This window comes from Ovis canadensis, chromosome 10 (genome assembly GCF_042477335.2).
Source record: "Ovis canadensis isolate MfBH-ARS-UI-01 breed Bighorn chromosome 10, ARS-UI_OviCan_v2, whole genome shotgun sequence".
NCBI lineage: Eukaryota > Metazoa > Chordata > Mammalia > Artiodactyla > Bovidae > Ovis > Ovis canadensis.
The window spans coordinates 32,884,173-32,909,538 of record NC_091254.1 but is presented as its reverse complement, the minus strand read 5'-3'; the positions used below and the strand labels follow the sequence as shown (position 1 = coordinate 32,909,538).

General features: G+C 42.9%; 1 long non-coding RNA gene across 1 annotated transcript; it reads right to left on the bottom strand.

The window, feature by feature from the left end:
- Positions 1–7,104: 7,104 nt before the first annotated feature.
- Positions 7,105–15,722, bottom strand: LOC138446756 (uncharacterized). Its single transcript, XR_011259550.1, has 5 exons — positions 15,592–15,722; positions 13,478–13,530; positions 13,293–13,386; positions 10,289–10,386; positions 7,105–7,785 (listed from the first exon to the last, which is right to left on the bottom strand). It is a non-coding gene; the product is annotated as an uncharacterized lncRNA (long non-coding RNA).
- Between the last annotated feature and the right edge of the window lie 9,644 nt (positions 15,723–25,366).

The window sequence follows — 25,366 nt, the reverse complement described above, 5'->3', positions numbered from 1 at the left end:
ACAAGATAGGTCATGAGTTAACAACTGTTGGAGCTGGGTGATGGGTTCATAAGGGTGCATCATACTGTCAACTTTTGTTTACCTCTGGAAGACTCTGATGCCAGGAGAGACTAAGAGCAGGAGAACAAGGGAACAGCAGAGGATGAGATGGCTGGATGGCATCACCAACTCAATGGACATGAGTTTGAGCAAACTCCAGGAGTTGGTGATGGACAGGGAGGCCTGGTGTGCTGCAGTCCATGGGGTCGCAAAGAGCTGGGGCATGACTTAGCAACTCAACAACAATATCAAAATAACATAAACTTTAGTTTTCCCTACTGCTCAGAATATAGTCTAAACTCCCTGAAAAATTATCACTCTAAGCACTTCTCTGGTGCCCAGTGGCTAAGACTCCATGCTCCCAATGCAGGGGGCCCAGGTTTGACCCCTGACCAAGGAACTAGATCCCACATGCCACAACTAAGATCCAGCACAGTCAAATAAATAAACAGATATTTAAAAAATAGAATAAATGAAAAGTCAGTTTCAGCAAAAAAGTCAATTTTGTTTAAGAAAACAACAAACAAAAATTATCACTTCATGTACTTGGGAGAAGGTATTCTTTGGGCAAACCATAAATCATGGTTTAAAATTTTAAAAATTATAGCCCATAACTAATTTACAGTCTTAAAACTAAGTTGCAAATGGTAAAGAAAATCTGTATTTTAAACAATTCTTATCAAATCTAAAAATTTCCTCTAACCTCTTGTTAGCTGTGGCAAAAACAGGGTAATTTTTCACTAAAATTCTCATTCTCTTCTTCCTTGGCTACATTTCGTAGACTTTTTGCCTCTGGGTGGGGCAGTATGACTCATGGCCTTTGAGGGGAGCAGAGGTGTCACCCACAGACCAGGCAGTTAAAAGCTGGGGTGCTCTTCCTCTGCAGTCTTTCCTTTCAGTTCAGTTCAGTCGCTCAGTCATGTCTGACTCTTTGTGACCCCATAAACCAGGCCTCCCTGTCCATCACCAACTCCCAGAGTTCACCCAAACCCATGTCCACCGAGTCGGTGATGCCATCCAACCATCTCATCCTCTGTCGTCCCCTTCTCCTCCTGCTCCCAATCCCTCCCAGCATCAGGGTCTTTTCCAATGAGTCAACTCTTCACATGTGGTGGCCAAAGTACTGGAGTCTCAGCTTCAATATCAGTCCTTCCAATGAACACCCAGGACTAACCTCCTTTAGGATAGACTGGTTGGATCTCCTTGCAGTCCAAGGGACTCTCAAGAGTCTTCTCCAACACCACAGTTCAAAAGCATCAATTCTTCGGCGCTCAGCTTTCTTCACAGACCAACTCACATCCATACATGATCACTGGAAAAACCATAGCCTTGACTAGACAGACCTTTGTTGACAAAGTAATGTCTCTGCTTTTTAATATGCTGTCTAGGTTGGTCATAACTTTCCTTCCAAGGAGTAAGTGTCTTTTAATTTCCTGGCTGCAGTCACCATCTGCAGTGATTTTGGAGCCCCCCAAAATAAAGTCAGCCACTGTTTCCACTGTTTCCCCATCTATTTGCCATGAAGTGATGGGACTGGATGCCATGATCTTAGGTTTCTGAAAGTTGAGCTTTAAGATCCAGTGGTGAACCTCAGAGCTCTTCTAAGATGGCAGAACCTTTGACTCAAAGGAGCCTGGGGCTCTGAGTGATTGTGTGGAGCAGAGCTCCCTGCTGACACTCACTGGAGTGTGAAAGTGAAGTCACTCAGTTGTGTCTGACTCTTCGAGACCTAGGGACTATATAGTCCATGGAATTTTCTAGGCCAGAATACTGGAGTGGGTAGTTGTTCCCTTCTGCAGGGGATCGTCCCAACCCAGGTATCAAATCCAGGTCTCCCACATTGCAAGCGGATTCTTTACCAGCTGAGCCACCATGAGCAGTAAAAACATCTATCATGTTCAGCCACTAACATTTTGACATCATTATTGCAGTTATTTGGCCCTGATTAAGATATTGGATAAACATTAGTGCTTGCTTAAGAAAATGACTCTGAATGCTAATTAACTGGCATTTTCCCCCTCCAGAATGGTTTCAGTGGTCTTACGGCTCTGACAGTGTGTGGGGGGGAAAAGTTTACACATGTCCTTGCCAACATTGACTATTATCCTATTTAAAATTTTTTTTGCCAACTTATGTTTAATATAAAGAAGTATTTTATTCTTTCATTTTGTATTCCTCTCATTATTAATTAGGTTGAATATCTTATTTATATACAAGTTAACCATTCTGATTTTCCCTCCTATACATTGTTCATGCATATGGTTTGCCCATTTTTAAAATTGGGATCCCAAGTTTTTTCTTACTAATTTGTGAGAGTTCCTTGAAATACTAATCTTTCATGATTTTTGACTTGCAAATATTTTCTCCCAACCTTACCCTCAATTATTAAGTTTTTCTATTGTGCTGTTTCTTGAAAAGAATTCCTTCACTTTGATGTAGTCAGATCCATAATTTTTGTCTTGTGTTTAGTACTTTTGAAGTCTCTCCTGGGAAACTATTTGTACTCCAATGTGACAGAGGTAGGATCTGACACTTTTTCATTTATATTTTTAAGTAATCTGGAATGTTTCTTTGTACACAGAGTGAGTAGGATAGGAATAAACTTCATTATTCTCATTATGTGAAAAAGGGCAGAATTTCCCACAGTATTTCCCGTAGAAGATGAACCACGTGAGACGTTAAGTGGGCAGCAGAAAAAAAAAAAAGAGTTCCATGGTTAAATACATTTGAGATAAATCCAACTAAACAATGGCAAATACACTTTTATCCTACATATCTTTTCCGAGTCTTTAATGATTGCCGGGAGAAATATCAATAACCTCAGATATGCAGATGACACCACCCTTATGGCAGAAAGTGAAGCGGAACCAAAAAGCGTCTTGATGAAAGTGAAAGAGGAGAGTGAAAAAGTTGGCTTAAAGCTCAACATTCAGAAAACTAAGATCGTGCCTCTGGTCCCATCACTTTATGGGAAATAGATGGGGAAACAGTGGAAACAGTGTCAGACTTTATTTTGAGGGGCTCCAAAATCACTGCAGATGGTGATTGCAGCCAGGAAATTAAAAGACACTTACTCCTTGAAAAGAAAGTTATGACCAACCTAGACTGCATATTCAACAGCAGAGAAGACATTGCTTTGTCAACAAAGGTCTGTCTAGTCAAGGCTATGGTTTTTCCAGTGATCATGTATGGATGTGAGAGTTGGACTATGAAGAAAGCTGAGCGCCAAAGAATTGATGCTTTTGAACTGTGGTGTTGGAGAAGACTCTTGAGAGTCCCTTGGACTGCAAGGAGATCCAACCAGTCTATCCTAAAGGAGATCAGTCCTGGGTGTTCATTGGCAGGACTGATGCTGAAGCTGAGACTCCAGTACTTTGGCCACCTTATTCGAAGAGTTGACTCATTGGAAAAGACTCTGTTGCTGGGAGGGATTGGGAGCAGGAGGAGAAGGGGATGACAGAGGATGAGATGGCTGGATGGCATCATCGACTCAATGGGCAGGAGTTTGAGTAAATTCTGGGAGTTGGTGATGGACAGGGAGGCCTGGCGTGCTGCAGTTCATGGGGGCACAAAGAGTCAGACACAACTGAGCGACTGAACTGAACTGAACTGAACTGAACTGAATACACTGTATACATTTGGAACATTCAGGGAGATTCCATAGCAGGGTTAGGTAAACTACCCACCAGTCCATGGGCCAAAACTGGCCCGTGGTCTCTTTTTTTGTACAACCTGCAAGCAGTATTTGTCACATTATAAAAAGATTGAGAAGAAGATGCAGCCAGGCAGGGAGAGGAAGAGAAGGAAGAGGGAGGCAGAAGGGGGAAGAAGCGGAATATGTAACAGAGATCATACGTAGTCCACGAAGCCTAAAATATTTGCTGGCTGCCCCTTTCTAGGAAAAGTTTCCCCATCACTAGTCTAAACCGTGTTCAAAATAAATTGATCCCAGAACTTTTAGGATGAAGGTGGTCTCACGGCATTTGATTTCTGCCACACAAACACCAGGAAGCACTGACCTCAGCTAGGTTGAAGCCGTATTATAAAAGCAAAAAATCTGGTGATTTTCCAATTAATCTGAATGCTGTAGAGCCACAAAATTATTAAAGATTTAGTTGACCTTATTGGTTGTTCAGTCACAACCTTCTACCCAAAGTGCATCCAATCAATAAAAACCGACTGTAGAGGAGAAACACGTCTGGAAACACCTCCACACACATTTCTTTCCCCGAAGCCATTCTGCCACCTAAGCTGACACTGCAGTGAGTTTGTGCTTCTGCTTCAAGCCACTCACTCTGAACTCTAAATTCTATTTTTATTTTTCCATTTGCTTCGAGGTTGCTGAAAATATTGATAAACCTTCCATTTCACAGCCTTGCACTCCTGCTTTCTTCCTGAAATTGTTTCTTAAGGGATCTATCTAAGATGATTTCCTTTGTATATATATATATTTAAAAACACTTTGAAAGAGACAGATTAGAAATTATTTACTGTGTGATTTCTAATTACTGCAAAAGAGTTATGGGGTAGGACAAGGTGACAAGAATCCACACAATGGACCAGTGGATAATGTGCAGAAGTTTTAAAGATGTTTATCCTCTTGACTGAATCTGTATAAAAGGATTCTCTGCCTTTTAGAGATGAGCTTTGGGAAGAGACATGGAGAATTTAGAAAGTTCCCCCAATATGCAGCCAAAATAATTAGGTGGTTAAAAAGGAGTATGAGGGGTACTTTGAATGTGAGCTAGACATGTATCCAAAGAATGAAGTTTCAGTTCAGTTGCTTAGTTGTGTCCAACTGTTTGCAACCCCATAGACTGCAGCACGCCAGGCCTCCCTGTCCATCGACAATACTTGGAGTTGCTCAAACTCATGTGCATCAAGTCAGTGATACCATCCAACCATCTCATCCTCTGTCATCCCCTTCTCCTCCTGCCTTTAATCTTTCTTAGCATCAGGGTCTTTTCCAATAAGTCAGTTCTTCACATCAGGTGGCCAAAGTATTGGAGCTTCAGTTTCACTATCAGTCCTTCCAATGAATATTCAGGATTGATTTCCTTTAGGATGGACTGGTTGGATCTCCTTGCAGTCCAAGGGACTCTCAAGAGTCTTCTCCAACACCACAGTTCAAAAGCATCAGTTCTTCAGTGCTCAGCTTTCTTTATGGTCTAACTCTCACATTCATACCTGACTATTGGAAAAAACATAGCTTTGCCTAGATGAACCTTTGTTGGCAAAGTAATGTCTCTGCTTTTTAATATGCTGTCTAGGTTGGTCATAGCTTTTCTTCCAAGGAGCAAGCGCCTTTTAATTTCATGGCTGCAGTCACCATCTGCAGTGATTTTGGAGCCCCCCAAAATAAAGTCTCTCATTGTTTCCATTGTTTCCCCATCTATTTGCCATGAAGTGATGGGACCAGATGCCCTGATCTTAGTTTTTTTAATGCTGAGTTTTAAACCAGCCTTTTCACTTTCCTCTTTCACTTTCATTAAGAGGCTCTTTAGTTCCTCTTCGCCTTCTGCCATAAGGCTGGTGTCATCTGCATATCTGAGGTTACTGATATTTCTCCCGGCAATCTTGATTCCAGCTTGTGTTCTATCCAGCCCAGCATTTCTCATGATGTACTCTGCACAGAAGTTAAATAAGCAGGGTGACAATATACAGCCTTGACATACTCCTTTCCCAATTTAGAAGGAGAAAAATATAAAATTTATAGTGGTGAAAACTGGCAAATACTACCTTAACCAGATGAATAAAGTTAACTTTACCAGTGATGTCCTATAACTGACGGGTACCCCCAATACGACATGATGAGAAAGGTACTTCACCTCTGTGGTATTCCTTCCAAAATCCTATAACCACAGTTTTCTCTTAAGGAAAGCAACAGAACAACCCAGATAGGGGGACATGCTACCACTTCCTTAACTCATATGCCTCAAAAACTATCAAGGTCAAGGGGGTGGGAAAAAAAAAAAACAACAAGGAAAAACTGAGAAATTTTCAGTGGAAGACAAGAACATACTAAGGAAACGTGACAACTAAATGCAAAGTGGTATTCCTGATTGGTTCCTGGAACAGGAAAATAACTTGAAAGAAAACCTGGTGAAATCACAATAAGATTTGGAGTTCAGTTAACAGAACATGCCAGCGTTGGTTTCTTAATTTTAACTAATGGAGTCTCATAGTGTGGGATGGTAGCAAGTGGGTGCTGGAACTGGGTCAGGAGAGTGAATATAGGAAACCTCTGTAATATTTTTACAACTCTCCTGCAAATCTAAAACTGTGCTAAAGTATGATAACATGTTTATTTAAAAAATGAAATTGGAGGGGGAACAGAAAAGATGTGAAACAGTGGTGAGTGGTGATGGTATTAGGAAGCGTTCAGCTGTGGAGTGCAGACTGAATTCTTCAAGCATTCAAAGCAGAGAGAGAGTAGTAAGGGCTGAGATGGAAGGCTTCATGGAGCGATGGATGGGAAAATGAGCGCCTTACAGCTGAGGGGGGCAACATGAGTGGATGGAGGACTGAAGCAGTCCTGCTCAGGGACCAACACAAATGAGCTCACCAGAGCTATGTGGGCAGAAGTAGTAAGGAGATGGGTTTGGTCAGGTAGTGTGAAGCCAGGCAGGAGTGGAGCTCCTGGATTGGAGGGGCAGCTCAGAACAGATGTGTCTATAAAACCACTGAGGAATTATTGGAAAGGAAAAGATCTTTGTTGGCCAGAGTAGAGAAAGCATGGTTAATAGTTCTCTGCAGGCACCTTAATCATTTTAATAACTGGGAGGTGCAAATCATAAATGAAAAATGGAAGTCTTGTAATAGGTAAAGTGCTGTTTTTTTTTTTTCAATATTTGGCCGCACCTTGAGGCTAGTGGGATCTTAGTCCCCTGATCAGGGATTGAACCTGCGCTCTTGGCAGTGAAAGCATGGAGTCCTAACCACTGGACCACAAGGGAATTTCATAAAATGCATTGCTATGAAGGAAAATAAGCAGCTGTTTGGCATGGGCCTGATGATCTGAATGTGTGTGGTAAGGGAGGCTTAAATTAGACAAGACACAGTGCCTTTTGATTGAGAAGCCATTAAGTCTTAGAATATACCATGAGGGCTGGCAGAGAATCACTTACAGAGGTGGGAATACAGATCAGGCTGGAGGGCTGCTGTGCCTTCTTGGCAGGATAACCCTTTACTCCAGGTTTCTACCAGATCTATGGCCCTGTGATTTGAAAAACAGTTTTGATGACCTGGGTCATGGCTCCTGGTGAAAAAAATCAATGACTGTACAGGGCTTTCCCACTTAGCTTTTCATTTTTACATTCTTAGGTCAAGCTGGTGACTGTAACACTCAGGAAAATGATAGACTGCCCTGCTCAGAGCTCTGGGAAGTCGGAGGAGAAATACAGAGCTCGTTCCTTTGGGTGCCTGACTCTTTGGACTGGGGCCTGGCCTACGGCGTTCCTGCTAACCCGCATGGGCCTCGCCAGCTGTTGATATGATGAATCCATTGCTTCTGTTTCTGAACATGTTCTTTGATCCAGTCACTCTTGGCTACACATAGTCTGTTACAAAGAGCAGGAGCAGGCTTTCAGAGACACAGGGAAGCTTCCATGAACATCTGCTGAGTCTCACGAGCTTCCGGTCCCGGGGGGAAGGGCACCATTTCTCAATCACAGACTCCGAGATTTTTTTGCATCCATCACATACAAGCAAGCGTTCTTCTGGTAGCTCATTTCCCTGGTATGCTTTCTGGAAAAGCAAATAAAACTCTCTTATCATCTCGACTTATACACTCTTTCTGTTATCCACATGTTGCTGCTGTGAATAAGGCATAGCTTGGGTTCCTACAGATAGAGAGAGCCGTGGAGAAGATGGGGGCCTTCTGGGTAGGAGCAGATGTGTTTTTATGTCCTAGCTGTGTCCTTGAGGCTGTCACAAGTGACACAAGCTGATTTTTTTCCCTTATCACACTGAGATCTCCCCTCCTGCCAACACAGCCTCCTCTAGCCATCACAGCAGGCAGACAACACTGTTATCTTGCCCCCAGTCAGAATGCTGTTTCACTGGCTCCCTGGGAAGTGAGGTCTACCTTTACTGGTACCCTGATGTCAGGGGGAGGGTTGGTAGGAGGGGGATGGTGGGGTCAGCAAGCTGAGCTGCTTCCACAGGCTCCAGCTTGGAAGAGGGGTTCAGGCTCCCCATCCCCCATGGCTCCTGAGAAAACAAAAAGTGAAAGTTAAAACCGCCACCTACTACCCATCACTGCATCTGTGATTCATTGAAACTGTAGCCTGAGAGCAGCATATATGCATCAATCACTTAAACGGAGGGTAGTATTTCAATGTCTTGTTTCATCTCTAACTTCTTCTCTACCCTCTTCCCCATCCCCACTTCCAGATGATGCTTTTGCCCTTCTCTTGCTCCTGACATTCTCTACAGTGTCTGAGATGATGCTTGATAAATGGAGTAAGGTTGACTCTCCATGAGAAGAGAGATGTCTATTAAGACACAGCTATAGAATTCAAGCTCTTGAGGGAAATGGAACCAAGTGTCAATAGAAGATATTCACCACTGAATTCAGGGACCATTTAATTTGGCAAGATCGAGGCCGTAGGTGGCCTTGCCTAGAGTAGTCACAATGGAGTGGTGGGGAGAGGATCTCAGTTAAGTTGGTTTGAGGAAGGCAAGTGTAGGAAGGAAGTGGAGACACTGACCATGGGCTAAAGGTCATGTCAAAGGGCATGAAGTCAAGGGAGGGTTTTAGAGGCTACTAAAGCCTGCCTGTCTGCTGGTGTTGATGCTGTTTGCTGATCTAGGGAAAAAGACAGGACTGATGAGACCCGTTCGTCTCTTTCTCTTGCTTTTAAAAAAGCAAAGCCCATTGAGAAGGATTCAATTTCCCTTCACAGCCACTGCTCTTTCTACTAGTTTATAACTGTGTCAGGGTGGAAATCATATCTGATCCACTTCTGCATTTCAAAAAGTGCTTGGACATCAGGTCCATCGGGGCAGGGATCAGGACTGCCTTTATTCTCATTGTGTCCATAGTGGCCAGCACCATACTTTGAGCATAGTAGGTGCTCATTAAACTGTTGTGGCATTGAGCGATTGCTTAAAGAATGATTGCATGAGCACAGGCATGAGTGGACTCAACTATTTACTTTATGGAGTTTCTGTCGGAAATTTTGAATCATGAACTGCCTTCTCTCCTCTGCCTCTGTCAGTTCTAAAAACTTGCTCTCTAAAACACAGACTCATACTCAGGAAACATTAAATTTAATATACACCTAGAAAAACAGGTTTGTTGCAAAGGAACCTACCTGTAAGTTTCAAGTTCCCAGTAGGAATGATTTGGGGGGGTTTCCTCCATTTTGGAATATCTTTTGGTTACAGTTTTCTTTTTTTTGGCCATGCTGTGTAGCTTGTGGGCTCCTAGTTTCCCAACCAGGGATAGAACCTGGGCCCACGCAGCGAAAGCAGTACATCCTAGCCACTGGATCTCCAGGGAACTCCCTCATCATAGTTTTCTTTATAAAGTGTGTTCTCACCTGTCATCTCAACCTTTTATCAGTCCTGAAGTGAAGTGAGGGTCGGATATGATTCCCACTTTAGCAGTGGGGAAGCAGAGACCCAGAGGACTTCAATTTACTTGAGTTCACACAGCTCATTGCAGCAGATCAGGAACTTGACCTCAAATATTCTTGCCCTCCATTTAATGAATTAGTATTTAAGCTCTCAATTTAGTAAGAGCTCTTCACCCACATCCTGTGACTCAGAGGACCCACTCCTGTTTTTCTTCCACTTGTTTCATTTCTGTGCAAAGCAATAACAAGTCTATATTTCTCCAGGGCAGGCCATGGTTCATAAAAGCTTCTGCCAAGTTTTAACCTTTTCTAATAGTTGAGGCAGATGGGACAGGCCGTAATAAGACTGACTTTGCTTCGTGGGAATTGCTGGGTTGGACCAGACACGATGCATCCAGCCTGGAGGCTGAATCCTCCAGTGGCATTTCGGGTTTTGTGATATGTGGGCTTCTGAGCAGGCAGGCAGGGGATGAAGCACTACTGTTTACCAAATCAAAGCAGATGTTCCACTCTTTGAAAGGTGAGCTGGAGGCCCCTCCCCTCTGAAATCTGTTTTAAAATGTGTCAATCTGGGAAATGTAGGCTCCAGATACATACACCTGAGACTGTGTTGTGAGACAAGCTTGACAAACAGGCTTCCCTGGTGGCTCAGCTGGTAAAGAACCCACCTGGCAATGCAGGAGACGAAAGAGACTCGGGTTTGATCCCTGGGTCAGGAAGATCCCGTGGAGGAGGCAACAACGGACACAAGAGCCTATTGTATCTTCTGGGAAATGAAATAAACATAATGATAAACTAAAGACAGTGAATATTAGAGATGCTGAGTTTAGATTCACTCATGCATGTGTCTAGGACATACTCTTGGTTAAGTGTTGGGCTGACATATGAGCATAAGGAAGTGAAAGTCGCTCAGTCGTGTCTGACTCTTTGCGACCCCATGGACTATATAGTCCGTGGAATTCTCCAGGCCAGAATACTGGAGTGGGTAGCCTTTCCCTTCTCCAAGGGATCTTCCCAACCCAGGATCAAACCCAGGTCTCCCTCACTTCAGGCGGGTTCTTTACCAGCGGAGCAACGAGGGAAGCCTGACATAGGAACACAGCAGATTCAACTGCACAAGCCATCCAGTGTTTACAGACCAGCCAATCAATTAAAAGACTCAGAATGTGAACAACTGGATCATATTGCTGCACTCTGTCAACTTCTAACGGGATATGTGGTTCTGTTTCTTGTGGTTTTCCTTTTTTTTAATTTTAGTTGTATTGAGGCATAATTGACATAAAATTGTAGGATGTGCGTAGTGGACAGAAGGGTGATTTGATATACATATACGTTGCACTGGGGCGTCCCTGGTGCCTCAGATGGTAAAGCGTCTGCTTGCAATGCAGGAGACCCAGTTTTGATCCCTGGGTTGGGAAGATCCCCTGGAGAAGGGATAGGCTACCCACCTCAGTATTCTTGCCTGAAGAATCCCATGGACAAAGGACCCTGGTGGGCTACAGTCTAGAGGGTCGAAAAGAGTTGGACACAACTGAGTGACTAACACTTTCACTTGTCATACATTGCATTTTCTTTATTTTTAATCTATCATAAAATAGAGTCAGCCGAAGCATTTGACATTGTCAGAAGTTGACCACTTCAGTGAAATAAGGATGTACATAAGAATATACATGCATTTCTATATACATTTTGTCTTCACCTAATCATGAAGGAGTTTAGAGGAAGAGTTGACGATTATTGAGCTTGGATCGACTTATTTCCTCCTTTCACCCTCTTTTCCCATCACTGAACACACACTCTGTGTTAGACCCTTCTCTAAGTATTGGGGATACAGTAGTGAATACAGTGGACATGGTCCTTGGCTTTATGGGTCTTACGGTTGAGGTGGGGAGAGTATAGTGGATGGGTTGATTGGAATTATGTAGATAATTAATTATAATGTTTGTAAGTACTGCATAGAAATGTAAAGTGCTTGAACAGGGAAGAGAGAGCAATGGATACATTCAATGGATATGTGAGCTGAATCAACAGGGCTGGTGATTCATTCGATATGGGTGGGGGTGATATTTGATATGGGAGGGTAAGTGAGGGGTCAAGGACGGGACTGGACGATTAGCTGGATGGATGGTGGGAGAAGATGAAGGAGGAACAGACTAGTAAGAAAAAGTCCAACGGAAACTGGATTTCTTTTCTGGGTGAAGATATCCTATACTGATCTCCTTTCCTCTCTCTCTCTCTTTCTCTCTCTCTGTCTCTCTCTCCAGTATCTTCCTTCCCACCCCTCTCCACCCCCCAAAGAAAAGAGAATTTCTGAAAGTCCTTTTTTGATTCCCCAAAAGAAAATTATTATCTCAATGAGCCAGGAAGACAGGTCCAGAAAAAGCCTGTTTGGCAGGCTTTTCCACTCCTGATTGTAAATGGCACTCTAATCTCACCCTTTGTAGGAACCATGATGGTGATCTGCTTCTCCCTTTAATGGCCTGCCAGCCTGCTTTTCCTTGTTATTGTACTATATTGTGAGCTTCCTGAGGGTGAGGGTAGCATTCTTTTTTTTTTTTTTTGTCTCCCTCCATCTAAATAGAGCATGGCATTTAGTAAGTAATAATAATTATTTGTTGAATTGAATGATAAGACAGTTGTATGAATGCTGGCTATAATGAACTTGGGTTCTTTTATGCTTGCCTAGACTTTACGTGATGTTCCTAAGCACTGTGTATTTCTGCGTGTGGCTCCTTTTAAGGGAGGGGTGTGTCTGTCTTTCCAACCACTGCCTCTCCAATCCTGATATATGGCTAAGTTCAAAAATACTTGTTCAAGAGCAGTGGTTGCCAAAGGGGAGGAGGGTTGGGGATGAGTAAAACATGAAAAGGGTTTTAGAAGGTACAAGTTTCCAGTTGCAAACTAAATAAATCTCGGGGATATAAAGTATGGGATGGTGACAAGGGTCAATGAGAGTGGAGAGCGTATTTGAAAGTTGCCGAGAGAGTAAGTCCTCAAAGTTAACTTTGTGCAGTGACAGGTGGTAATTAGACTTACTGTGGCGAACATTTCACAATATCTGCAAATATAAAACCTTTACATGGTATACCTGAAACCAATAGAATGTTATATGCCAGTTAGACCTCAGTAAATTTGTTGTTTTTTTTTTAATACTTGCTCCATTTTTGAAAAGAAGAGGGCAAAGTGATTAAAAACCTCTGAAAGCATTCTGCATATTACGCAGGTCAGGGAACGGCAACAGCAACAAAGTACGCCACTGATGAAACTGAAGAGCCTCAGAAGTACTGTTGAGGCTTATTTTATGTATTTAACTAGTTAATTTATTTTTTGGCTGCACTGTGAGACATGTGGGATCCTAACTCCCCAACCCGGGATAGAACTGATGCTCTGAAATGAGGAGTCTTAACCACTGGACTGCCAGGCAAGTTCCCACTATGGTTCATTATACAGTTGGGTGTTTCTACCCACAGGCTGACCGTCTTTAGATTAGACAAGTTTGATTCAGATATTAGACCCTAAATTAATTTTCATGGTCAACAAGATTGGATGGATGTGACATTTGATACTCAAACTAGAAAGGAGGGTGGCTTTTCTTCATTGGTTTTCAATGATGTTCCGCAGAGTCTGGGGTTTCTTGGAAATCTTGAGCAAGCCGTTAGGTGGGGCTCTGACCTGTTACTTCTGCCTTCGCACAGCGCATCTCATCTGTATTTATTTTGCTTCAGTTCAGTTCAGTAAAATTTCCTTTGAAGAACAAGTTCAATGACTTTAAAGAAAAAAAAAAAAAACCCTATGTCAGATAACAACCTAACACTGTTCTCAAATAATGATAATATTCCTACATGTAAATTTCTTACCTGAGAAGTGATGGTGGCATCTGCTTATCTTTGGGAAACCACAGCTTAGTCTTCTAGAAAGTACACAAATCATTATCAGTTCAAACATCAGAAAGTTACAGATGTGCTTGTAAAATGCACACTTCTAACATTGCATTTTTTCCTTTTTTTTTTTTTTAAACTTGCCTGTTTTCTGGTGTAGGCTTCCCAACAACTTGCCTCTTTTCTAGTTCACTTCCCATTGTGAACTCTTTGAGAGCAGTAGCAATAACTCTTGTTTCTTTTGAGGTTAGCACAATGCCTAGCACAATAAAGTTATCCTGAGTAAATAAATGGATGTTTGGATGCATGAGCGGATGGATGGACTGGTGGAAGAGTGTCTGTGACAGAACACAAATGCCTGAGACTCGGTAACTTTGTTCTAACCCTGTCTCAGCAATCCTGTTTTGTAAGACCATGAATAAATTGATTTTGTATCTCATTATACTAAATATAAAAATTAAAAATAGAGTGTGTTTTGCAAATTAAGGATATAATGAGTCACTGTTTCTTGGGAATAGAGAGTGCATGAACAAATTAATTACAAAGTCTTATGTTATTATCATTATAATGTTAATTATAAGATATAGATGCTGTTGATGAAACTAACCCAGGAAAGAAATGTTAGATGAGCAGTTGGTTCAAATTTTGGGCCAATATTCTGGTGAACAAAATTATTGTTTATGACACAGAGCACCTCAGAGCACCTCAAACTTTGGTTTGACAGAATATAGGCTGTACTGGGTTTCTGCAGATTCAGTAACAGCAATGACCTGGTATCCAAAGGAGACACTGAAAACCAAGCAGATTTGAAGCGGAAGAGCCAACAGTTGTGAAAGGTAAAGACTTCCATCGCTTGTCAGCTGCTGTGCTGGATGAACGTATGTATGTGTGAATAAATTTAGTAGACCTTATTAAGCTGTTTTCCTGTGCAAGAGCTAGTGCTGAAGGAAATGAGAGATGAGTTACTAAGTCAAGGGAGACAAGACATAAACATATAACAAAGAAAGTACGAAGGGCCACAAGAGAACTAGTGTTCAGTGGTATGAGGATTCATGAGGAGGAGAATAATCTTACTCTAAATATTGCTTATTACTTGGATTACTTATGCCTTGGTTTTCAAATAAAACAAAACCTTTCATCTTCTCAGTAGAGCCTTTAGAATAAATAAATATGTAGAGAGTATTTCTGGCAAAGGTATGCATTCCCCAAAGAAGGAGGCCATTTTCATGCACAACTGTGTTTCTTCGTTGGGACAGCCGGCTCCGTTTTGCTTCCATCATGTCGTGAAGGCTCTTGACGTTGCAAAGTTGTCCCGGATTCTGGGTCAAAATTGAATCATCAGATTGACTGACCTCGCCACACCATGTGAATTGAATTAAAAATTTATGTGTGCACACACGTGTGTGTGTTTAGCACGTGAAAACGAGGACTCCCCAGGCCCCACACTCTTTGTTATTCCTACATTTACCAATGTTTTCACAATTCTGTGAAAACAACATATCTCTGATATATTCAAGGTACCTCATTTTTACAAGGCAGGATATTAATATAATCCAGAAAGACTAAGAACAGATTGATATGTGTACTCCTCCAAAAAAACAACAGTAACTTTTGACCTTCATGCAAATCTTTCCATTTGAAGGGATTGGTTCAATTTTCAATTTAGAAGAATAAAAAGGATAAATAGATGATAGATCGAAAAGAAAGTTTGAAGAAAAAAAGACATATATAATCTCATCCTAACTTAATACACAATTTTTTATTTTCATGCATTTCCCTCTAGTTATTTTTTTCTTAACTCACCCTACTTGGTTCTACTCCCACTGGGCCACCAAAATTGCTCTTATCAAGTCACCAATGACCTCAGTGGCTTGCTTTCAGTCCTTGTTTGCCTGATCTGCCAAGAGCCTTCAGCACAGTCTAGGCCCCATCTCTTTCTTTCTTATTCTCCGTGTTCCAACACTTTGGGTTGACTGACTTTGGGTCCACCGTGTTCTTTTTTGTTAATGGTTTCTGCCCTCTGTGTTCTCTGATCTGTCTTACTTAGAACTCCTATTATCAGATCTCCTGGGTTAATTCTCTAGTTTTCTTACCTTTAATGTCTGATTTCCTGTCCCTTTTCATGGTTGGGATATTCTCTTCTTTCTCTGAGGATATCGATGATTTTTTTTTCCCCTTCTCCAAGCATAGTCTTTGTTTTTTCCGAGTTACTTTTTAACTGAGTATTTATTTTGGTCTTAGTCTTTCAAGATAACGACTGTCCAGATGTGTGCTCACTTAGATGTTTCAGCAAGTTTGTTTGTAACTGAGAGACTGGGAGCTCTGAGAATGTGGATGGTATTGACAAAGCACTGTGGTTTGCCTGGGACTCCTAAGTTTTAATACTGAATGTTCCTTGAACTAGGGAACCCTCAGTCCTAGCTAAGGTCACCCTCTAGATGTCAGATCATCTAGAGGGTGAACTGTCTGGAAAAGTTCCTAGGGAGCCCAATGTCAGTGTCTTCAGCTCCTTTTTCGGTGAGCTGGCAGATTCCCCAAAGCATACTATTCCAATTTCCTGCACGGAGGTCAAAGCCCTGCCTTCGAACATTCTTGGACTTTAGCTGAGGGAGTGCAGCAGGGATTGTCAGCTCCCAATATGAAAATAGCCTCTTAATCTCACTTCAGCTGTGTCTGGATTTTCCTGTTCACTGTTTACTGAGTGCTTGCCATGTGGCAGGCACTGTTTTTAAGCACAGGAGAGGCTGCAGAGGGTAAGACACAAAAATATCTGCCTCTGTGACGCAAGTAGGAAAGCAGGCAATCAATCAATCAGTTAATTCTTAAAAATTATGATTTGTCAAAAAGAGGCAAACGCTTTGAATTAAGAAAACAACAACAACAACAACAACAAAACAAAAAAAAAAAACAAGAAAAACAGGAGTGAAGGAAAGATGGAGCTAGAGTGAAGCGAAGTGAAAGTTCTTCAGTCGTGTTGGACTCTTTGCAACCCCATGGACCGTGGCCCGTCCACTGGCAGGCAGGGTCTTTACCACTAGCACCACCTGGCAAACCCTTTATTTTATAAATAGTAGTAGGTATATTGGACACAACTGAGTGACTAATACTCACACATGCATATGAATTTAGGGCTTCCCAGGTGATGCTAAGAGTAAAGAACCGGTCTGCCAATGCAGGAGACATAAGAGATGCAGGTTTGATCCCTGGGTGGGGAAGATCCCCTGGAGGAGGGGATGGCAACCCACTCCAGTATCCTTGCTTGGAGAATCCCATGGACAGAGAAGCCTGGCAGGCAACTGTCCAGGGAGTCACAAAGAGTCGGACATGACCGAAGCAACTTAGCACACACACACATATGAATTTAAGGCTATTTAAAACAGAGTGATCAGAGAAGATGTTCCTGAGAGGATGACACTGAGCAAAGACCTGAGGGATGTAGGTGGTGCTGGAGGAAGAGCCTCCCAAGCAAAGGGAATGAGCAAGGTCCCTGAGGCAGGAACGTGCCTGATACCTTTGGGTATGGCTATCACATAATGTATGGGCTTCCCTGGTAGCTCAGCTGGTAAAGAATCCACCTGCAAGGTAGGAGACCCCAGTTCGATTCCTGGGTTGGGAAGAGCCCCTGGAGAAGGGATAGACTACCCACTCCAGTATTCTTGGGCTTCCCTGGGGTGGCTCAGAGGGTAAAGTTCCACCTGCAATACAGGAGACCTGGGTTCAATCTCTGGGTTGAGAAGATCCCCTGGAGGTGGGCTTGGCAACCCACCTCAGTATTTCTGCCTGGAGAATCCCCACAGACAGAGGAGTTGCAAAGAGTTGGACACAACTGAATGACTAAGCACAGCACAGCATGGCATAGTGTGAAAGGAGGTGACTAGTCATCTTAATTATTAGGTGTAAAATAGGCTGCATGGGCTAAGAGAAGAAAGAGTAACCCAGTTAGGAAACCATTGTATCACTCCAGTCAAATCATGGTGGTGCCTTGAACCAGGGCCAAACTGTGACCAAATTGCTGCTGAGAAATGGCTAGTTTCCAGATATGTTTTCTGGATTCGCTAATGGATTGGTTCTGAGGAGATAGAGACAGGGGGGAATCAAGGATTGACTCCAAGGGTCTTAGTCTGAGCATCGGGAAGAATGGAATTGCTATTTGCTGACACAGGGGAGATTATAAGGAAGCAGGTTTGGAAGAGACGTCATGAGTTAGGTTTTACACGCCATATTTGAGACATCTATGGAATGTATGTGTGGAGTAATAAGTGGCTGTATAAGTCTGGGGTTACGTGGTTCTGCACCCAATTCCAATGTGTGGAGGGGCAGCTCCCCCAACCCTCCCACATCATCAAGGAATGCTGGGAGCATCAGCTGGATGTACTATAACCCAGCTCAATTCAGACCCCATTTTTGCAGAGGTGACTCAGGCCATAAAGAATCCACCTGCAATGCTGGGTTTGATTCCTGGCTCAGGAAGATCCCCAGGAGAAGGAAATGGCAACCCCATCCAATATTCTTTCCTGGGAAATCCCATGGACAGAGGAGCCTGGTGAGTTACAGTCCAAGGGGTTGCAAAGAGTCAGACATGACTGAGAAATAGCATCAGACTCCACAGACAAAGAGTTCAATCCCACAGGACCACTTTCCCCTTCAGGTACCAATCACAAGTCCAGTTTGGTCCCTGCGCTTCTGACTAAGTGGCCATAACTGAGAGGTCCTCATGACCCTGCTGCTGCTAAGTCGCTTCAGTCGTGTTCGATTCTGTGCAACCCCAGAGATGGCAGCCCACCAGACTCCCCCTTCCCTGGGATTCTCCAGGCAAGAACACTGGAGTGGGTTGCCATTTCCTTCTCCAATGAATGAAGGTGAAAAGTGAAAGTGAAGTCACTCAGTCGTGTCCGACTCCTAGCGACCCCATGGACTGCAGCCTACCAGGCTCCTCTGTCTATGGGATTTGCCAGGCAAGAGTACTGGAGTGGGGTGCCATTGCCTTCTCCACCTCATGACCCTACTTGGGTTCAATCAATTTGCTAGAAAGGCTCACAGAACTCAGAAATCCTGTTTACTCACTGGGTTGCTTGTTTATTATTAAGGATATTAAAGGATATGAATCAATAGCCAGACGAAGAGACACATAAAGGGGACTTCCCTGGCCGTCCAGTGGTTAAGACTTCACCTTCCAACACAGGGGGTGAGGGTTCCATCCCTGGTGGGGAGTTAAGCGAAAAAGAAAACAAAACAGAAACAATATTGTAACAAATTCAATAAAGACTTTAAAAATCATCCATTAAAAAAAAAAAAGACCTTAAAAAAAAAGAGATACATAGTATAAGTTTCCAAACAAAGATGCTTCTGTTCTCATGGAGTTTTGGGGCCAGCACAGTTGCTTGGACTGCAAGGAGATCCAACCAGTCCATTCTGAAGGAGATCAGCGCTGGGTGTTCTTTGGAAGGAATGATTCTAAAGCTGAAACTCCAGTACTTTGGCCACCTCATGCAAAGAGTTGACTCTTTGGAAAAGACTCAGATGCTGGGAGGGATTGAGGGCAAGAGGAGAAGGGGACAACAGAGGATGAGATGGCTGGATGGCATCACCGACTGGATGGACATGGGTCTGAGTGAACTCCGGGAGTTGGTGATGGACAGGGAGGCCTGGCGTGCTGCGATTCATGGGGTCGCAAAGAGTCGGACACGACTGAGCGACTGAACTGAACTGAACTGAACAGTGGCACATGGGAGTGTTCTGTTTCCTCAACCTGAAAACTCTCAGAAAACTTATTCTTTTTGTTTTTTGATGGAGGCTTCATTACACAGACATGATTAATTAAATCATTGACCACTGGTGATTGATTCAGCCTCCAGCCCTTCTTCATTCCCTGCAAATCAGTCTGAATCCTCTATTTCTGGTTGGTTACCCTGGCAACCAGCATCCATTCTTAGGTGCTTCCCAGAAGTTGCCTCATTAACATAAACCCAGTTGTGGTACAAAAGCCTTTTTTTGTGTGAATTTCACCTTTACGGCTCTGAAGTGGCTTCAGGCACTGAGCACAGGAGACCAAATATAACAAAAGATGCTCCCACTGCTCTTACCGCTCAGGAAACTCCACGGGTCTGGGGAGCTGTGAGCCAGGAACTGTGGACAAAGACCAAATAAATATGAAAAATATATTTTGGTCATCTGAAGGACCAGATGCAAATTTCTTATAAATCACAATATTGTAGGTACTCAAGGAAGAGGCTGGAGACATAAATTCCAGGGATGGCATTGAAGGTCACGAGGCCGGGTGAAACTGCCTAGGGAATAATACAGATTGAGCAGTGGACTAAGCATAGACTGTACATCAACATTCAGAGGATGAGATGAGACGTAACTATCCCACGAAACCGAGAAGGAGGGACCAGTTAAGAAGACAGAGAATCAAGGGAGAGAATCCAGAAGTCAACTGAAAAAAAAAAAGTTTCAAGAAAGAGTGATGAACTGTGTTGGGCGCTGCTGGAAGAGCCCTCTAGTTCAGAGATACTTTGATCCATTTGGTCCAGAGAGCTTGTGTGGTATCTTCTCCTGGACCAAACCTCCAACCATCTACCAGGGTCAGAGGAGGGACCGTCACCGGCTTGTGCAGAATAGGAAAGAATAATGGGAAATGAGACATCAAAGTGCTTCTTAGATTGTCCACCCTTCCCCTTGTTCTAGCGGCCCCCTCCAGTCATTTCACTTTTAAGTGAATGCCACCAATTTCTGAGCCTTAAAAAGTAGCCTCCTTGGGACTTCCCTGGTGGTCCAGTGGTTAAGAATCCACCTGCCAATATGGGGAACATGGGTTCTATCCCTGGTCTGGGATAGATTCCACGCACTGTGGGGGCAACTAAGCCTTTGTGCTATGGGTGCTGAAGCCCATGCCCCCTGGATCCTGTGCTCCACAGCAAGAGAAGCCACCACAAAGAGAAGCCTGCGCACCGCAGCTAGAGAAAGCCCTTGAGCGGTGATGAAGATCCAGCCCAGCCAGAAATGGAGTAAATACATGTAACTTAAAAAAAGAAGCCTCCAATAGATTGATTCATACCTTGCCCCCCTGCCCATTGAGGAATCTGCTCTCTCTCTGATGTGCTGTCATTTACTTCTGAATGATCTACTACTTTCAGACTTCGCTAACAAAATTGGCTTGGTCTCCTTTTACTCTGGTCCTTGTGGACTTAAGCCTCTTAAAAAGATCCTTTCACTGTCACTTCGGGAAGGAGTAATAATGGATGCATGTATCCAACCCATCTTCTTCACCTGGAAGCTGTGACCACCGTTTTTGATGGTGTGAGGTTGTCAACTATCCGGACGTATATCATTTACTTAACTGTTCGCCAATTTGGACTTTTGGGTTGCTTCCAATGACACATAATACTATGCACTTTGTTCATGATTAGGATTTTTTTTTTTTTTTGCTCTGGATCAATTCCCAGAATGTAATAACTGGGTAGAGAGATATTAGAATTTGATACAGTAAAAGGCTGTACAGTGAATAGTTCAAAGCATCGTCTCCGGCATGTAGTCAGAGCGCCTTTGTTTGGATACTTGATCTGCTGTTTGCTAGCGGTGTGACCTTGGGCAAGTTTCTTAAACTCTCTGTGTTCCAGTGTCCTCATCTGTCAAATAGTAATAATACTAGTAGCATTACTGAGAGTAGAAGGGTAGGTTAACACACGTAACCTACTGTGACTGATACACAGTAAGTTAAGTCAATAAACATTCTCACTACCATCATTGTGATCACCATCAGGACATTGATAAGTATTGCTAGGCTGTTCTTCAAAAGGGGATCAACTTCAATGCCATCAGCAATGTGTAACTGTGCCCATATAAACACTTCTTTGCCAACCAAACTCAGTAATTATTGTAAAAGGTTCTTAAACAAGACTATCTTAAATTCCTCTATAGTTTTTGTAATTTAAAAAAAATGGACTACAGGACTTCGTTGTTAGTGTTCTGGTCTATAAAAGGAAAATCTCAGCAAATGACATGCAAATTCTGATACAGGGGCTTCAGATGGGGGAAGTCATATCATACTTGGATTTGACTTGCGCAAAATCAATTATATCCCTGGACAGGAGAAGGAGAAGAGAAAGAGAAAAAAAAATTTAAACCTATAGTGATTTTTTTTTCCTAACCAATCCACTCAAAGGATATCTGTGAGTTTGAGATGGAAAGTTGAATGTGATTTTTCTCAGTTAATCTGAGTTGTTTTTTTCCCCTAAATTTTTAATCTTGTATTGAAGTATAGACGATTGACAATGTTATAATAGTTTTAGGTGGACAGCAAAGGGACTCAGCCATATATATACAAATATCCATTTCTCCCCCAAACTCCCCTCCCATCCAGGCTGCCACATAACATTGAGCAGAGTTCCCTGTGCGCTGCAGTAGGTCCTTGTTGGATATCCATTTTAAATACAGCAGTGTGTACATGCTTAACCCAAACTGCCTAACTATCCCGTCCCCCTGGCAACCATAAGTTCGTTCTCTGTGAGTCTCTTCCTGTTTTGTAAGTAAATATGCCATTTACAGTATGAGCATCTCACACAGATTGTGATTATACAGTTTTAGATCGGTTTTCATGCCACATACCTCCCAGAGCCAAGACAACGCAGTTGGCCACTGTTTTGAAAGCTGCTGTGTCAGTGTATTCCTAAGCGATGTTCAAGAAACACTTTGATCATGTGTGAGACTGTCACCACATCCAAAAGTCTGTAGACAAAAATGATGATATTATTTTTGGTCTGTGGCTTAACTTTCTTTTTTTTTTTTTTCTGTTTGAGGCTTTTGATGTTGAACCAGCTAGATGATTTTCACTGATGCTATGCTGGCTTTGGATCCAGAAACACTTCCTTTCTTTGTTTGCCTGGCAAATTTAAAGCCATCCTTCAAGATTCAGCTCAGGCCAGAAGACTTCGCAGATCCTGTTGACACCTTAAGCCGCTGTGTTCAGACCACCATGTGTGGACCTCTAGTATAGCAGTTTTGAGTCATAATTGTTTGTATGTCTCTCTCCGCTGGTCTGTGAGCTTCTCCAGGATAGGGACTGTGTAGTAGCAATTTCTGTACCCCTGTGCTGTGCTTAGCCGTTCAGTCATGCCTGACTTTCTGCGACCCCAAGGACTGCAACCCACCAGGTTCCTCTGTCCATGGGGCTTCTCCAGGCAAGAATACTGGAGTGGCTTGCCGTGCCCTCCTCCAGCGGATCTTCCCAATCCAGGAATCGAACCTGGGTCTCCTTCATTGCAGGCAGATTCTTTACCAGCTGAGCTACCAAGGAAGCCTAGTAAAATGCCAGGAACATAGGAGACATTCAATGCAAACTCTTGATTGGAGGAATGAGAAATGGAAACTGAGGCAGAACGAGAATCGTGCATGGCTGTGTCGCAACATCCAGGGGAAGAGTTTACTAATGAAAACTCATCAACAAGAGCAGTAGTAACCTCTCACTATTAAAGACTAGGGTGGTCCAGTAGCTAGGAATCTGCCTTCCAATGCAGGGGATGTGGGTTTGATCCCTGGTTGGGGAACTAAAACCCCACATACCACCAGGCAGCTAAGCCCATGCACCACACACAGAGAAGACCGTGAGCGGCAATGAAGATCCTGAGTCACATTAAGACTCAATACAAAGAAAAAAAAAAGATTCATTGCAGCCAAATAGACAGATAGATAAATATTTTTTTGAAAAACAGAGACTCTCTGTATTCCAAAAGCCCCATATAAATTATAATCTTTCTTGCAAATCATTTAACTTATTTTACAGATGAAGAAAAGCCAGTTTCAGAAATCATGTATCTTGTCCAAAGTCCCCTGGCTAGGAAGATGGGAGCAAGGATTTGAACCCAGTTTGTGTATCTCCATCACTCTCTCCCAATTCCCTGATTCCATCCTATCAGAGGTAGAAGAGGAACCAAGTGGGGTGATCAGAAAGCATCCACTCAATTTGGCTATTAGGAGGAACTGGGGACCCTTGCTGATTTTAAGGGGCACACATCTATCTGTTCAACTTTATTTTTTACCCTGTGTGTCCAACTTTATTTTGACCCTCGAAATGAAGCTCCTGGTCACAAAGTATGTTGTCAGAACACAGCTCTTCATTAACAGAAGTGCCATGGAGTATCCTTCAAAAGATCATCATGTTCTCAAAAGGAAGCACAGTTTGCTATGGAGATATGGGTCATGGTGTTGCTCAGGGGACACAGGCCTGGAAATCAGGGACAGCTAGGAAACATGTCCTTGCATCAGGCTGGAAGTGAGCCAGGCGCCTGAACAGAACTTCCTGGAGAGAAGAATGCACAAACATGGATGTGTGTGTTTGTGTGTGTATGGTGGGGCGAGGGGGGCGGTTGGAGGTCAGGGATGGGTGTCATCCTTGAGGTGAGCTCCCAAGGACTGATGACGGCAGGAAAAGCTGATCTCTGAGCTGGTGAGAATGCATCTATTTACATAGCACTGGGACAATGACTGAAGTCCACTTGCTTGCCGGATTAAAATATGCTGCTGATGCACTGCTAAATGGAAGCTTGCTAAGTGTGAGTCACGATGACAAACCGCTGTAACAAGAGATATTGAAACCCTTACCCTCCTATACTCAAAGTCGTTGTTGGCTATGATGCTTCCAAAATAAAAAATCTCCCCAGTTCTTTTATTTATAACTTTCCTAAATCAAATGTAGCAGGGTGGTCTTGGCCCAACCTGTGAAGAAGTTGGACTGTGGAAACAGAGTGACTCCTTTGGACCCCCAGTAAGTTGTAGGTGATGGAAGATGAGGACTCCCTTTTGGCTGAAGGGAGAAAGGAGAGGTTGTGGGCACGGGCACAGAGTTTTTGATGCAGAAAGTATGGATGGGATCCGAGAATTTGCATTTCTAACTAAAAACTTGCCAGGTTATACTGATGTTTCAGATCCAGGGACACTTTTAGAACCATTGATCTAACCACTGCTCTTGACTCCTGAGAATAAATACAGAAAAGCTTTACATAAAGATACGGCTTAATCTGTAAAACCCACCAAACTCCAAGGATTACAAATAAAGTCTTTACATTTGCCACTACAAAAGAGTCACTCTCTCTCACTGTATTTCCAAGCTGAGACAATTTCCAGACAAGAGCTCCTTGAGTAGAGGAAGGCTGTGACCACTTACAGAAGGAACATGCAATCGTCCGACTGGTCCTTTATTGCATACCTTCCGGCAGCTTCTCCAAAGGGTCCTATGGTCAGTTACTAGAAGAAGAAAACATATCTAGTCTAACTGGAACATTAGACACTATCTCTAAGAAACATTAATTTTCAGGGACCCAGAATGCCACTGTCATCTATAGAGTGGAGGCTTATCAGGGCCATGCAACAGATGGAGATTTAACCTAAAGTCACCTCACAGTAGACTCCATAGTTATTGCCCTAGCTTTTTAGTGTATTGATATCATAGATTTACTTAGCAATCTTCAGAACCCCCTCATTGGGTCCTTGACCCATGGAATAAATCTATTCTCATTGGAAAGGTCAGTGAGAAACCTCTTACTCAGTAAATCAAATGCAATGCCTCAATCTTGATAAAACTGAACACATAAATACCATTATTATGGACCTGAAATGCTATAGGAGTGGGGTTATTTTCACATTCTCATTGGACTGCCCTTTTGGTAGTATTACAAGTGGTAGATTTTGGATCATGACAACAATTTGTTGTAAGCTTAATCAGGGAATAATGACAAATTGGAACTACTCTTCTGGATGTGGTCTTTTCAGTAAAGTGAATATATATATCCCATGGCGTCAGAAGACAGCTGTTGGTCTCTATCCTCCCAAACAGAAAATATATGGAGTACTTTGCTTTCACCTAGTGACTCC